This window comes from Hyperolius riggenbachi, chromosome 6, assembly GCF_040937935.1.
Source record: "Hyperolius riggenbachi isolate aHypRig1 chromosome 6, aHypRig1.pri, whole genome shotgun sequence".
Classification (NCBI taxonomy): Eukaryota; Metazoa; Chordata; class Amphibia; order Anura; family Hyperoliidae; genus Hyperolius; species Hyperolius riggenbachi.
The window spans coordinates 324685193-324701487 of record NC_090651.1 but is presented as its reverse complement, the minus strand read 5'-3'; the positions used below and the strand labels follow the sequence as shown (position 1 = coordinate 324701487).

Genomic DNA, 16295 nt, shown 5'->3' with positions numbered 1-16295 from the left:
CAGGTAGCAAACGGCTATACAACATAGCACAAGGTTGTACATGCAATCAGGGTATAAAATGCATTTTACAGAGACCCGGCAAAACAAGTCGGAGTTAGTCCATGAGAAGGGTTTCATTGCTGGAGTAGTAAAATTAAGAAGTGAGAGTAAGGAAGTGAAACAGTCGGCACTGCTGATTGCTGTATTTAATTCCAAAGGGTGGTAATACATCAAAATACATATGAAGTAAAAATTGCACATATCATGGTGGTGGAGGCTGTGAGCTGGTGGTGGGTGCTGGGCACAGATTAGCCTTAAGCCCGTTTTGCGCTGTGGATGCGCTTCTACGGAGGCCGTACAGTAATTCTCACATCTTATCAAAAATGCCCCTTGGGCCACCAGCAAGCAAGAAAATACTTTTTTCACCTGCTTTTTGGTACTTTTTCAATTGCAGAGTGCTTCAAAGTATTTGAACAGAAGATTAAAAATGATCTCCTAGGAGAAAATTTGGGAGAAAAGGTGAATTGAATCTGGCCCACTGTATCTTATGATTGTTTTTCTTGTCTACATAATCACCTCCTTTATTTAAAATCTAATGTGAACAAAATGTGCCCCATTTAACTTACCTAGGGCTTCTTCTAGCCCCCTGTAGTCGCTCTGGTATAATCCACATGCTCCTCTGATGCTGCTGCTGTTCTGCACACGGCTCCTCCCATGACCTCCGAAAGAAATATAACGCCCCTGTCCACATGACACCAACATAATCCAACTGAAAAGGCACAAAATTTTGATATACATAATTAACATTTATTATTATTATTTATATAGCGCCGACATCTTACACAGATGTACAGGGTATATTGTCACTTTACTGTCACTAGAGAGGGGCTCACAATCAAATCCCTACTATAGTCATATGTCTGTGTATCATAGTCTAGGGCCAATTTAGGGGGACGCCAATTAACTTATCTGTATGTTTTTGGGCTGTGGGAGAATACCAGAATGCCCAGAGGAAACCAACACAGAATGGGGAGAACACACAAACTCCTTGCAGATGTTGACCTGGCTGGGATTCAAACCAGGGACTCAGTGCTGCAAGGTGAGAGCGGTAACCACTACACCACCATGCTGCCCACTACGCCACCGTGCTGCCCACTATGCCACTGTGCTGCCCAATGTGAGCCCCTCTGAGCCAAATATACATGTAGGATACTAAGCGGGTGTCCAGATGCTGGCAACAAGGCTGAACTTATATGTCTTCCACACCTGGACCGACTTTCTTGCAGCTTCTCTTCCATGTGCAGCACCCCCTCCTATTTCTTGTGCAGCCCCCTTTTCCATGTCTAACATTCATGTACAGAACCCTCTTCATACAGATCCCCTGGGGAGCAGTTCCATATTTAATTTTCTATGTGTTGCTCCTTAATTGAAACCTTTGTATTCCATTTGCAGCAACTCCTCTTCCATGTCCAGCCGCCACTTTTTCAGCTGTCGCCCAATGCCCGGGCCTTTGTGGCCTTTTTAAAAATCTGGCCCTGGCTGGCAACAAGCATCTGGGAAGGGAAAAAAAAGCACAGGGGCACCACAAGCCCGAGCCTATAATTGTGTAGAAGTTTCTCATAGTATAGAGGTATAAGATGGTAAAACAAGAGGGGTAATCACAAACCCGGTGTAAGGCTTGGTGGTGTATTCTCCACAGTCAGCATGCAACGCATGAGCTGACGTGGAGGAGGTACACACACTAGCACAAAGGAACAGGCTATCCCTAGTATAGTGGAGGGGAGGACTGACTCCAATAGGAGATTGTGGCGCACAGAGCCGGTGCAGATCTGACAGCCACAAACAATGCTTTCGTTATAACGTCTCAGCGCAAAGTAGCGCTGAGCGCATAAACCAGAACTGAGGAGATCAGGACAGGTAGACAGAATGAACGCTTGCTAGCTAGCGGCTACTTAGCGACAGCAAGCGTCCAAAACCAGACAGACTGGAATGAGGCAGCCAATGCGTTGCGGCGATGGCGTGCCTCACAAAGACAGGACAGGATAGTCAGGAAATAGCAGGATCGAGATAGATGAACGTAACACAGATAAATATACAATAAGTATGTTTTCCTAGCGTATTACAATTACAGCTATCAATGAAACTATTTGTAAGGTCTGACTAACATATGTATATATCGGCAATGAACCGATATATGACATAAGCAGGAACGCTGACTAGGACTGGAGTAATACAGGGAACAGGACTCAGAAGGATTCGCTATCTCTTCGCAGAGATGAACGCAATCCACAAACAGTAACAGAACAGGATTCAGAAGGATTCGTTATCTCTTCGCAGAGATGAACGCAATCCACAAACAGGACCAGGAACAGGATAACTAGCTCAGCACGGGTGTTCACGGTACGCGCAAACTACCAAAACGTGCTGGAAAACTGACTAACTGAACACAGGAAATAAACAGTTCGTGTACGTATATATCAGCGACACTGATGTATCAACGTAACACGAATACAAGGAAAATAATAAACGTGCTGGTATGCATATATATTGGCAATGAACCAATATATGATGCAAAACCAGCAAAGTATCTTTAGAACAAGAAACACGATCGGGGGCTGAAGCGACAGCAAGACGGGCTTAACTGAAGCTATGAAAACCCAAGGAAACCCTGCAGGAAGCAGATCTTTATACTGAGGTCATCCAATGGGAGCAGACATGCAGATTCCCACACAGGTGAATGATAATCAGTCACAAGCTGACAGCAGGGAAAGGCAGACAAAGCTATGCAGCTTGCATGTAAAGAGATGAGAACTACCTGAGCTGCAGCACTACTACTTCCAGCAACAGCTGCTGCAGCAGCGATCATCACACCCGGGTTCCAACCAGGGCAACCACTGATTTGTCCCCTCTCGGGTGTGTATGGGTTGCACTCCATAAAAAAGATACATTATGAAACCATAAAATATAAACCCACTAACAATGCTGGAATGGGAGGTGTCCACTAAAAAATAAAATATGAGCGTTGACTGACCTCTCTAAAGATTATACTGACCTATAAAGCGGCAATGTTTATAATTATACAAAGACAACTCGTTTTGTGGGTGGTACTCTACTTCTTCAGGTAATTACAGTGTCTGCAAGAGAGATATATGGAGCTACAACAGCCTCTAGGTCTAGGGGCTCTCATTGTTCTGTATATTGCACTTGCCAAGCAACTGAATATTGTTGCCAAGCAACAAGTTCTATATTATGGAAGATGGATAAGTAGATGTCCTGTGTGCAGATTCAAACAACAGACAAAAAAGTTTACAACTTGGCAAATTGCTGAACAGAATGAGGCAGACACAGGGGTACAACAGTCCACACAGAGGACTGTCTCATAAAACAATCATGAGAATTTGGTTCAGGGGACAAAAGCTGACTCTACTTAAAGAGACACTGAAGCGAAAAAAAATGATGATATTATGATTTGTATGTGTAGCACAGCTAAGAAAAAAAACATTAAGATCAGATACATCAGTCTAATTGTTTCCAGTACAGGAAGAGTTGAGAAACTCCAGTTGTTATCTCTATGCAAAAAAGCTATTAAGCTCTCCGACTAACTTAGTCGTGGAGAGGGCTGTTATCTGACTTTTATTATCTCAACTGTAATTGAACTGTTTACTTTTCCTCTGCTAGAGGAGAGGTCATTACTTCACAGAGTGCTCTAAAAGACTCATTTTGAATGCTGAGTGTTGTGTAATCTGCACATATTATAGGATGATGCAATGTTAGAAAAAACACTATATACCTGTAAATAAAAATATGAGAATATTTTCTTTGCTGCTAATCTGCTAGTAATTATTCATAGTACACAACCAATTCATTATATCATATATTTTTTTTTCGCTTCAGTGTCTCTTTAATGAAATAAATTGTTGGGAGTTCTCTGTGTTAAAGCACTGACATGACACTCCCAAATAAATGGGTAATAACAGTAATGAGGTTTGGCAGAAGGATCTGTGCTGTGGATCACAATGTACTGACAGAATCAAACAGGAAACATCAGGTGGGAAAAAAAATGTTGTGAATCAAGATCACAAGTTCTTCTGCAGAGATGAAAGGGTGGAGTTTGGACATTGTTCCAGAAATGGTAGGTAACACAAAAGAAGTCCTGGAGGTGTGAGTTCGAAGAGTAGATAGAAGATCACAAGAAGGGCAAAGGCTTCAGACTTTTTTTTTTTTTTTTTTTTTTTTTAGGAAAATAAAAAAAAAAACTGACTTACTTGGCTTGATTCACAAAAGAGTGCTAACTGTTAGCACGGCCGTTTTCGCGCAAATTTTTGCATTGCGCGCAATTGTGAATTTTGACTCGAAATGATAACGTTTTTGCGCGCAAACGCGATTTTTCACATGAAAACGATAATGATTTTGCATGAAAATTCGCGTTTGCGAATACCCCCCCCCCCCCCTCAGTGGTGCCTAACCCTAAGATCCCCCCTGGTGGTGTATAACCCTAAACCCCCCCCCCCCCCTTCGGTGGTGCCAACCCTATACCCCCCCTCCCGCAGTGCCTAACCTTAAGACTCCCCCCTGGTGCTGTCTAAACCTAACCCTCTTTGTGGCGCTTAACCCTAAAGCTACCCCCCTCCCTTTTTGCGTAGCCGCAAATCGATATGTGGCTATGAAGGCAAATTTCAGTGCCTGGGCGGGCGATAAGCGGCAAGATGGGGCAGTTTCTGCAGACAGGCTTGGGGGGAAAATTGGCTTGTGGATAACTTTTACTTATTCGCACGCCAATTTTTTTTTCCCACAAAGGCATGGAGATAACTAAAAGTTATCGACAAGCGATTTTTATTTCTGCAATCCTATCTGCAGAAATTGCCCCTCTTGCTGCAATCAGGCGCCAAAATTTACCTTCATATCCGCATATCGCAGCTATTCTAAAAGCGGCAAAGAAGGTAAAGTGTGTCGCCTGCTATCAGTCACCATTGTGCGCCCAAATTTCCCTATCATGCCGCAAAATGTCCATGTATAAGTGTAAGGCCCCCTTCACACTATCGCGGCGCAGCACGGTACTCTCCCAGTCCCCACATACATACAATAAAAAGGCACTCGGAGATTTGGGCACCCAGGAAAGCTGATAGTATAATATTTGTAAAGTTACTGATATTCTACTATTTAAGTGTAAAATATCGGTATTATACTGAGAAGTAATTTCCACCCTATCCTATGTCCAGTTCAGTATCCGTGTGAAATTATCACTAGACAGGGGTGGAATTCCAATCATCTGATTAGTCAGACAAAGCAAGAGGCCTGTCCAGCTGTGATGGGATTACATGGAGGATTCTGAATGGTATTCTATAGACAGTGGGGAGCCATACCTGAGGTTGACACAGAGGAGTGGAATGAGAGGAGTGGCTAGAGAGCAAAGCTGCAGATTCTATAGCTATTTACTGTTAAAGTTTAAGGTACCCATACACTGGTCGATTTGCCATTAGATCGACCAGCTGACAGATCCCTATCTGATCGAATCTGATCAGAGAGGGATCGTATGGCTGCCTTTACTGCAAACAGATTGTGAATCGATTTCAACCTGAAACCGATCACAATCTGTTGAGCTGCTCCTGCCGCCTGTCCCCCCCCCCCCCCCCCCCCCGTATACATTACCTGATGCTGGCTCCCGGGCATCTTCTCCGCATTGCACGGCTCTGTTCCGGCTCCATCCCGGCGCTTCCTGTGTCACTGCAGTGACACAGGAAGCGCCGTGATGGAGCCGGAACAGAGCGGTGCAGCGCGGAGAAGACGCCCGGGAGCCAGCTTCAGGTAATGTATACCTGATCGGATCGGCCGCCGCTAGCGACGCGCACCCTACCCGCGGGCGATCGAGGGTAATTTCCCGCACGGCGCGATCGACGGACCGATCCGATTTCGGGAGGAAATCGGATCGGCGGGTGCGTTTAGCGCGAACGATTGGCAGCAGATTCGATCCCAGGATCGAATCTGCTGTCGAAACGGCCGCGAATCGGGCCAGTGTATGGCCACCTTTACTGTTAAGGGGCCCATACACCTAACGATTTTCCTGCCGATATACAGCAGATTTGATCACTGTGATTGAATTTGCTGTGAAATCCTTGCGCAAACGCTGACAGAACGATCGATTTCCGTTGTCCGTGTGTGCGGAAGATGAAGATTTCCTTCAATCGACCGGCGGATCGGGAGTGCGTCGATGGCGGCGTTCGATGCAGGAGATGCCTGCTCCTTCTCCGCTGGGTTCGGGCTGGCTTCACTTCTTCATGTCCAGACAGGAAGTTTAAACAGTAGAGCGCCCTCTACTGTTTAAACTTCCCCGGACAGGAAGTACAGTGAAGCTGGAGCCGAGCGCGGAGAAGACAGCGGAGACCGGGGGACTCGCGCCGGCCAGATCAGGTAATGTATGCGGGGCGGCAGTGGCAGCTTCACAGATTGTGATCGGTTTCATGCTGAAATCGATTCACAATCTGCAGTAAAGGCAGCCATACGATCCCTCTCTGATCAGATTCGATCAGAGAGGGATCTATCTGTTGGTCGATCTGATGGCAAATTGACCAGTGTATGGCCACCTTTACTGTTATTTACCTAGTGGAAATCTGCACAGGTGACAAGTCGATGTAATTATAGTCAAGAGTTTTTAATCAGGATGATACCATTTATTGGCTTTAAGGACCTCTGTCGCGAAAATCTTAAAATTTTAAATACATGTAAACATATACAAATAAGAAGTATGTTTCTTCCAGAGTAAAATGAGCCATAAATTACTTTTCTCCCATGTTGCTGTCACTTACAGTAAGTAGTAGAAATCTGACATTACTGACAGATTTTGGACTAGGCCATCCTCTTATGTGGAGAGGAAGTACAGTAGTATTGAAACTGTAGGTTGAAACTGAATGCTGACAAAACTGAGGTCCTGTTTGTCCAAAGCCAGTGCTCACCATCAAAACAGCTCTATCCTAAAGCAACACCAATCAGGATTGGGAATTCAGACATAAACAGCTCCAACCTTGTGCGCAGCCTTGGCGTACTAATCGATGGGGAATTGAGTTTCAGAAACCAAATTTCATCTGTAGTTAAATCTTCCTTCTTTCATCTGAAGAACATTGCAAAGATTAAACATCTGATTCCCCCAGAGGATCTTCAAACCCTAGTCCACGCCTTCATCACATCACGGCTGGACTACTGCAATGCCCTTTATGCTGGCCTCCCCAAAAAGGACCTGCGTCGCCTGCAATTAGTGCAGAATGCTGCTGCCAGATTGCTAACAAACCAGCCTCGCCACTGTCACATTACACCGATCCTTCGCTCACTGCACTGGCTACCAGTAGAATGGAGAATACTCTTCAAGATTGGACTGCTGACATTCAAATCCCTGCACAATCTGGGCCCTGGATACATGGAGGACCTGCTGAAGCTGCACCACACCTCTCACAACCTCAGATCAGCAAGTTCTATAAACTTGGTCACTCCCAGAGTGCACCTCAAAAAATCTGGAGACAGAGCCTTCTGTCATGCTGCCCCTACTCTTTGGAACTCCCTACCACACCCAGTAAAGACAGCACCATCCCTGGAGCTATTCAAATCCAGACTGAAAAGCCACCTGTTTAGCCTGGCATTTCCAGATTTATAAAATTCTTCCTCTGTACCACGATGGTCGGAGCCATGCTTATGCGCTTTGAGTCCCACGGGAGAAAAGCGCTTTACAAATGTTATTTGTTGTTGTTGTTGTTGTTGTAGTATTGTGATTTGGGGAGTATGGCTAAGACATAATAGTGGAATGGTGGAACTTTACGTCACATGTTGGCAATATGGCAAGGTTAAAGGTCACTCGAGGCGCAAATAAAGGAATGAAATAAACAGTTGCATCTATCTTCCTTCTCCTAAAAATGACTTTTTAAGATATTCCAGACTTTTAGTTTATGTTTAAATCTACTTTTTAAGTTTTAACTGTTTTACTGTTTTTGCTCAATGACACATTGAAGAATGTCAGAGCTAAAAATCTATGAACTATTGACCATTTTTATCTCTTTCTTGCTCTCAGAAGTAATTTTCTGCTAGGAAAGTGTTTTATAGTAGGAATTTCTTATGAGTGAGGGTCACACTGTAGTCACTTCCTGTCTGGACTGAGTCAGCCACTTACATACCTGATATTTAACTCTTTCAGGCAGAGAAAGAAAAAAAGGAACACAGCATAGTTATTTGTGAGCTAGGCACTGTACATACACATGTCTATCTCATCATGTTGGAGGTTTCCGGTCAGCAAGGGCTTCACATTACTTCCTGTTTTAACAGGAAGTAATGTGAAGCCCTTGAAGATCGGCAACCTCCGTGGTGAATGGTGGTAATTATAGCTGCTGCCGCCGCTGCTGACACTTAGATATATGCAGGAGGGGAGCGCAGAGGGGAGAGCCCGAGGTGAGGGAGGAGGGGAGACTGTCCCCCCTCCCTGCTGATGTGCAAAGCTCTCCCCTCATGCTGCGACCCCTCCTGCCCCCCCCAAAACGGCCACGAGCGGGGCGGGGGCAGGGGCTGCTTCCCCTATTGTTATGCCAGTGGGAATAGGGGGGAATGAAACAGAAGATTAAATATTATGTCCTAGGAGAGAAAACTTAGGACGAACACTGGCAATCCAGTGCAGGAGACTTGGGCGCAGCCGGCGCCACCATAGATCGTAACAAGAATTAAGGCTATAGCGGCGCACAGTGAACAACTTCGGCGCCGCCAGAATATGGAGCTGAAGTTACTTGTAATTCAAACGCCAGCAATAGCTGGAAGCCGAATTACATCATTCCCCACCATCCACGTGGACCTGGAGGGGGAATAGTAATTAACGTCGCTGGGAACTTGTGCAGCAGCATGATAAGCCGTACCGGCTGCATCCTGCGCCCAAGTCTCCCAGCGGCGAATCGTCTCGTACGCACTTAGGAGACAAAGTGAATTGGATCAGGTGCAGTGTTGAGTAAAGCTTATTTTTGGCTTTTGCCAACATTCACATGAAATTTTAGTCTGCTAGAAACTCCTGCACTGAAACTATCACCACCAACTTATCAGTGTCTATTTCTAATGTATGCTAGGTTTCCAACACAAGCCACTTGGTGCAGGAAACCGGGATGGTTGGGAGATCCCCCTCTGGGAGACGTGTGCGCTCATTTATTTCCTCCTCCTGCAGGTCGATCCGTCAGGTTCAGCTGTGAACGCCACATCAGGAAGCGCTGCTATATATGGCACAAGGGACACTGAGCAATATTTATGAGAGACGTGTAGTAGTATCAGTCAGACTCAGTGACAATGTGCAGCTAATGCTTTCTACTACATTGAGCAATGACGGTGACTAATGCCACTGTGTGTGCGCGCAAATGTAGGAGTGACAGGAAGTCAAGACAAGGAAAGTCCTTATCTCAGCAGAGAAATATCTTATTAGGATGACTCAGGTTTGACACAGCTGATGGGAGAATTATAAAATATTCAAGAGGGCCTGTCATCCTGCCGCTGTTGAAGCAAGATCACCTTGTTGTAAAGCAGATGGAGGAGAATGTAGGAATCTTGTCAGGCAAGGGCACACATGCAATTTTAAATGGATGATTGAAAATCCCCGGCAATAACTCGTGTGAACAGACAAGCGTATTCTTAGCTGTCATCTGTCTCCGATCCCTTTGCCTCCATATAAATGCTTTGAAGCAGCTATGCAAGGAAATGGGAATCCTTATTTATTTCCAAGCAGCCATCGCAGCCTCCATATCACTGTCACTACAGGTTTCCTTTGAGTCAACTTTCAGGGTAGAGATTAAAAAACACCTTTCACTAGGACAGAACATTGAAAAACCAGCAGTACACTGAATCCTATGATGCCCAGGTTATGACTGTGATTAATCTGGGCAGAAGTGACCAGAATACAGCCACTTCCTTTTCAAAGTGGACCTGAACTCTTGCACAGAACAGAAGGAAAAAAGAGAAAAATGCACCCTGTGTGTATTTAGAGAGTTTAGCCTGTCTAAGGCCTCTTTCACAGTACGACTTTAAAGTCGCACGTTAGAAACTTTTATCGCAGACTAACGTACAGCAATGCTAAGTCTGTGCGACATTCACAGTGCACACGTTTCGTTTGTGTGTAACGTGTAGCATTATTAGAAAGTGCTGCATGCTGTGCGTTATACACGTTATTATCTGCGGTGGACTGTTTGCACATGCTCAGTAATGACCTGGAAGCACACTTTTCATTGCCTGTATGTATGTATGCCTACTGTATGCGACGATAGCAGGGCATAGAGTTGCGTTGTGACAGTTTTGGAATGTTGCGTTGTTAGTTTGCGTTGCGACTTTAACGTCACATCAAAACGCAACGTGCAACTGTGAAAGTAGCCTAATTCCCCCTCATCTGTGACTTATCCCAAGTTGTAATTTGATCCCTCGATGGTGTCAGCTGACTGCCTCGACAGAGTATCTAATTTGTAAACACAGGATGTTGACAATATATCTGCTTCCATTAGAGCAAGAAGTAGATACACTGCAGATTTATTGCAGGATTTGTATCAGCTGTAACAAAGAAATGTTTTTCTTTAAAGAGAACCCGAGGTGTGTTTATTAAATCTTAATAGGACATGTTCTGTGTACAATGACGTGCCTACAATGACATGAAGTACTTTCTGGGTCAAGGCTTAGCTTCCGATTGGAGGAAGTTTACAGAGGCGGGGAGGGAAGGGACACGGGTGGGGGGAGCCCTGCAATACAGGAGACGGGGGAACAGTGATGAGTGACAGACTGCAGGTAAATAGCAGGCTAGCAACAAGCATATTGTTTTGTTTTTTAAGGGGGGACAGCAGAACCAGAAGCAGAAGAGAGGTGGGGAGAACACAGAGGCATGTCATTGTACACAGAACATGCCTCTGTGTCCTATTAAGATTTGATAAACACATCTTAGACTCTGAAGCCTCTTTAAAAATCAGTTTTTAGCTTTTATTTATGTTAAGGATCTATGCCCGACCTAAAACGCCACACCTCGGATTCTCTTTAAAGGGAACCTAAACGGAGAAGGATATGGATTTTGCCTTTTAAAATAATACCAGTTGCCTGACTCCTGCTGATCCTGTGTCTCTAATAATTTCAGCCACAGCCCCTGAACAAGCATGCAGATCAGGTGCTCTGACTGAAGTCAGACTGGATTACCTGCATGCTTGTTTCAGGTGTGTGATTCAGCCACTATGGCAGCCAAAGAGATCAGCAGGACTGCCAAGCAACTGGTATTGTTTAAAAGGAAACATCCATATCCCTCTCAGTTTAGGTTCCCTTTAAAGGTTGCTTATCTTTTACAGCAGAGAGGAAGTTCTGAGTTCAGGTCCACTTTAGGCTGCTTTCACATTAGGACGTTAAAGTCCCACGTTACAGCAGCCTGTAACACAGCCCAACTGACAGCAATGATAAATGAATGGGCTGTTCACAGTGCCCACGTTGCGTTGGAGTATAACGCTGCACGGTAAATGAAAGTGCAGCGTGCTGTGCGTTATACTCGTATGTGGCTGCGTTCGAATGTTTGCACATGCTCAGTACTGTTTTTTTTTTTTATTTGCCGCATGCGCCGTTTTAGTTCGATAGTATGCGTCAAAAAGTACGCATCACGGACGCATCAAGAGACGCATAACGCGGCTCTATATAACGTCCAACTTCAAAGCTAACATGTGTTGCGTTAGGGGCACGTTATGCGACCTTAACGTCGCATCTACCGCAACGTCTTGGTGTGAAAGAGTCCTTAATGCTGTTTTTATCTCTTTTTAAAGAACTTGACACTTACCTCCTTTCCACAAAAATTGAACTGGTTTGAAAGGACATTATTACTTCAGATAACAAACTGTGATCAGTCACACCTGAACTCACCCTAGCTTGTCACCTGAGGTGATCCTGGACAGTGGTTTGGGCTGACAGAACTCGAGCGTGTATGTTGTACTTTGGAATGTTTGTTACTTTGAGGTCGCATTCACAGTGAAACATCCTGCGTTATAAAGTCATTATAACGCAGGTTAACACACTGTAATGTTAAACAAACAAACACAGAACATTTATATCGCGCTTTTCTCCTGGCGGACTCAAAGCACCAGAGCTGCAGCCACTAGGACGCACTCTATAGGCAGTACCATTGTTAGGGAGACTTGCCCAAGGTCTCCTACTGAATAGGTGCTAGCTTACTGAACAGGAAGAACCAAGATTCAAACCCAGGTCTCTTGTGTCAGAGGCAGAGCCCTTAACCATTACACCATCCAGCCATCATGTTAACCTCCCTGGCGTTCTATTAAAATCGCCAGGGAGGCTGCCGGAGGGTTTTTTTTAAATTAAAAAAAAACTATTTCATGCAGCCAACTGAAAGTTGGCTGCATGAAAGCCCACTAGAGGGCGCTCCGGATCCGCACTTTCGATCGCCTCCGGCAATCGAAAGTAACAAGATAGGCCGCAACGAGCGGCCTATCTTGTTTTGCTTTCCTCGTCGCCATGGCGACGAGCGGAGTGACGTCATGGACGTCAGTCGACGTCCTGACGTCAGAGCCGCCCGATCCAGCCCCTAGCGCCGGCCGGAACTGTTTGTTCCGGCTGCACTGGGCTCGGGCGGCTGGGGGGACCCTCTTTCGCCGCTGCACGCGGCGGATCGCCGCGGAGCGGCGGCGATCGGGCAGCACACGCGGCTGGCAAAGTGCCGGCTGCGTGTGCTGCTCTTTACAGAATGAAAATCGGCCCAGCAGGGCCTGAGCGGCGACCTCCGGCGGCATACCCCGAGCTCAGCTCGGGATTACCGCCAAGGGGGTTAAGCCTATTACGACATTCTCAGTGCGACGTTAACATTGCATTGTAAATGTTGCGTTATGGCAATTCACTGCATGCAGTGCGTTACCTATAAACGCAGACGTTACCAGATACAGAGAGGCGTTCTTTTCATTGCCTCTTGTGTGCCATTGCATCTACTGTATGCCACGGTAATGCAGCGTTAATGTGCGTCATCACCCTTTTTTTGCGTTGCGTTGTATTGCTGCGTTGCGACTTTAACGTCGCATTACAACGCAGCGTCCAACTGTGAATATGCCCTCAGAGATTCATGCCTCTTTGTATGTGTTCTGCACAGGTTTAAAATGTAGGAGAAATATGAGATTTCCTCCTTGAATTCTTGGGATTCCCGTGATGTTGCATAACTCGTGCCGAGGCATCAACACACAAACACTATGGTGCAGCTGGAGAACTAATTTTTTTACTCAAGGCAAAAAAAAAAAGGAAAAAAAAGGAAAGTAAAAATGGGATTTAGTAATGAGAACTTGTGCCTAATTGATTTATGTGGAGTGTAATTGTGGTGATATATATCCCATTAACCACCACATACAAAAGCATTGTGAAATGTGCACAGTAATAGCAGAATGTTAAGGCTCCATGCAGAAATGATTTCCATCTACCTACCACCAGGGCGTAACTGGGAGGAGCAGCCCCAGCCACTGCACGGGGGCCCAGAGGCAGTGTAGCTCTCCACGGCCTCGTGATCACGGGTGAACCGTGATCACGAGCTGTTTTTCCTGATCACGAGGTCGGATTCCGAATTCGAGATCGCCTCTCAATCACGGATTCAGTTCCGAATGCACTCGAGATCGTGGTCCAAATCCGGCTCGTGATGAGGCCGTGATTAGAACCTGAATAACCGCTGACTTTGGCGGTTAATAGCAAAGCCCCTTTACATGATATAAACACCAAATTTGCAGGATATATTAAAGGGAACCAGAGAGGAAGCACCCTTGTGTATTTTACCATGTATATCAGTAAGAACATTAGAGAAAACACTTACCATGCTGTCTGTTTCGTCCTCACTGCTAAAAGTGTCTGTTATCAGCAGTCACAAGAATCCCAGACTGAGCAATTAAATCTGGCTTTGCTAAGAATGATTATTGCTGAGTCATTATAGCAAAGCCACAAGGGGGCAGGCTTGGGCTTGAAATAACACCACAGAAGACAGACTTAGCTATAATCTTTCTGTAGCAAAGCTAGACTGAGCAGCCTGACTTCTCAGTCGGGGGTTCTTATCAGAGGTGGTAACAGTCAGATTACACAGAGAACAATGAAACAAAGGGCAGATTAGGTGTTTACTGTCATGTTCCCACTGATTTATAAGGTAAAATACAAGAGGGTGCTTCATCTCTGGTTCTCTTTAAGTAGAACAGACCTTATAGTTTTTGAGAAAATTGATTTTAAAGTTTCAAAGGAAAATAGTATATATTTAAATGCGGTAAATGACAGTTAGGTCTTGTTCACAGTGCGTTCTGTTCACGTGCTTAGCGTTTGGTGGTTTTTGCCACGTTTTTTTTTCCGATTCCCGGTGCTTGGATGGGCGATTCTTTTTTGTGCTAAGCGTTTTTTTTAATCATTTTTCCAGAGCGGTTTTGTAATTCACTCCCTGATGCAGGCCAGGCTCTTTGACCCGGAAAAAGAATAAATATAATGTATTTATTCTTAAAAAAACGCAAATGCAATCGCTGCACAAAGCGATTTTGTGAGCGCTTAGAGTTTTTCCTCTACCTTCCATTGAGGCGGAATCGCCTCAGAAATGGTACATGCAGCGCTTATCTGAGCGGATCGGAGACGAACCGCTCAGATGTGAACTCATAGAGAATAGAGAATCATTGCACAAGCGTTCTTAGGGTGATTTTGAAAATCGCCCGCGTTTGAAAAAAGGGCAAAAACGCCCTCAGTGTGAACCAGCCTTATATGTATTTACCGCATTTACATGTATACTTTTTTCCTTTGAAACTTTAAAATTGATTTTCTCAAAAACTATAAGGTCTTTTTAAAAAAATGTTCTCCTTGTTTCCACTGTTCTACTTAAAGGGGAACTGAAGAGAGAGGTATATGGAGGCTGCCATGTTTATTTCCTTTTAAGCACTACCAGTTGCCTGGCTCTCCTGCTGATCCTCTGCCTCTAATACTATTAGCCATAGCCCTGAACAAGCATGCAGCAGATCAGGTATTTCAGACTTTAAAGTCAGATCTGACAAGACTAGCTGCATGCTTGTTTCTGGTGTTATTCAGATACTACTGCAGAGAAATAAACCAACAGGGCTGCCAGGCAACCAGTATTGACTAAAAGGAAACAAATATGGCAGCCTCCGTATACCTCTTACTTCAGTTCCCCTTTAACATATCCTGCAAATTTGGTGTTTCTAGCAAGTGCAAGTAAGGGGGCTTTGCTATTAACCGCTAAAGTCGGCAGGTTTTGGCGGGATTTGTTCACAAATACTTTTTTTATTTGAATCTTTAAAATCGATTTTCTCAAAAACTATAAGGTCTTTTTGAATTTAAGTTGTAGCCACTGATCACCTTTATAATCCATGCAATGTTGGTGATTGTAACATGTATGGGGTCTTTGCTATTATCGTTAAAGTCAAATCCGTGATCACGGCCGTGATCATGTATTCTACATGTAATCACGGCTAAAATCCGAGTCGAATTCGGATCATGATCACGAGCTATCGGGACTTCGATTCTGCGGTGGACGGATTTACTCGAATTCGTGATTGGGGGTATCCGAGCATTACTGCTCAGAGGTGGGCGGGTCCCAACTACTAGCCTTCCCTTCCTCTGATACTGCAGATCAGGTGTTTTCATGGCTGCACTTATGGGTGTGACGATCCTGATGGCCGCACTCAGTGGTGGGGCGAAATTCTGCACATGCCAAATTTTGCATCGAAATTCACAATTACGCATTGTAATCGTTATGTGACATTTCAGAGAAAATCATAATTAATTTCACATGTAATACTAAGAAGTTTTAAATCAGGATGATACCATTTATTGGGTAACTAAAAATGAATAAAAATAAGCAAGCTTTCGGCCGTGCAGCCTTCGTCGGGCTTACATCCTGTTCTACAAACAGGAAGGCTGCAAGGCCGAAAGCTTGCTTATTTTTATTCATTTTTAGTTAGCCAATAAATGGTATCATCCTGATTTAAAACTTCTTGCTTTTACTGATGGCTAACACGGTACAATACCCTACTGCTACTAATATGGAATACTATTTCATAATTTTGTGTAATTTTGTGCCGACTTTGGTGGCTAACAGCAAATGCAATTGCTACCAAACTACCTTGTAGTTTTTGAGAAAATCGAATTTAAAAATGCAAAGAAAAATGTTTTTTAAACTGTCATTTTTCTGAGTTTAAAGAGAACCATAGATGAAGAAGAAATAGATTTATACATACCTGGGGCTTCCTCCAGCTCCATAAGCCTGAATCGCTCCCACGCCGCCTTTCTCCGCTGCCTCTGTCCACCGGTACCGGGTCCCGTCATTT

At 44.7% G+C, this 16295-nt stretch overlaps 1 protein-coding gene across 1 annotated transcript in view; it reads left to right on the top strand.

The window, feature by feature from the left end:
• Positions 1-1008: 1008 nt before the first annotated feature.
• The window catches only part of LOC137522889 (apolipoprotein C-II-like), a 596236-nt gene continuing 580949 nt past the window's right edge, over positions 1009-16295 (top strand). The window contains exon 1 of the mRNA XM_068243024.1: positions 1009-1022. The gene's annotated coding sequence lies outside the window, so the exon portion shown is untranslated. The remainder of the gene's footprint in view (positions 1023-16295) is intronic.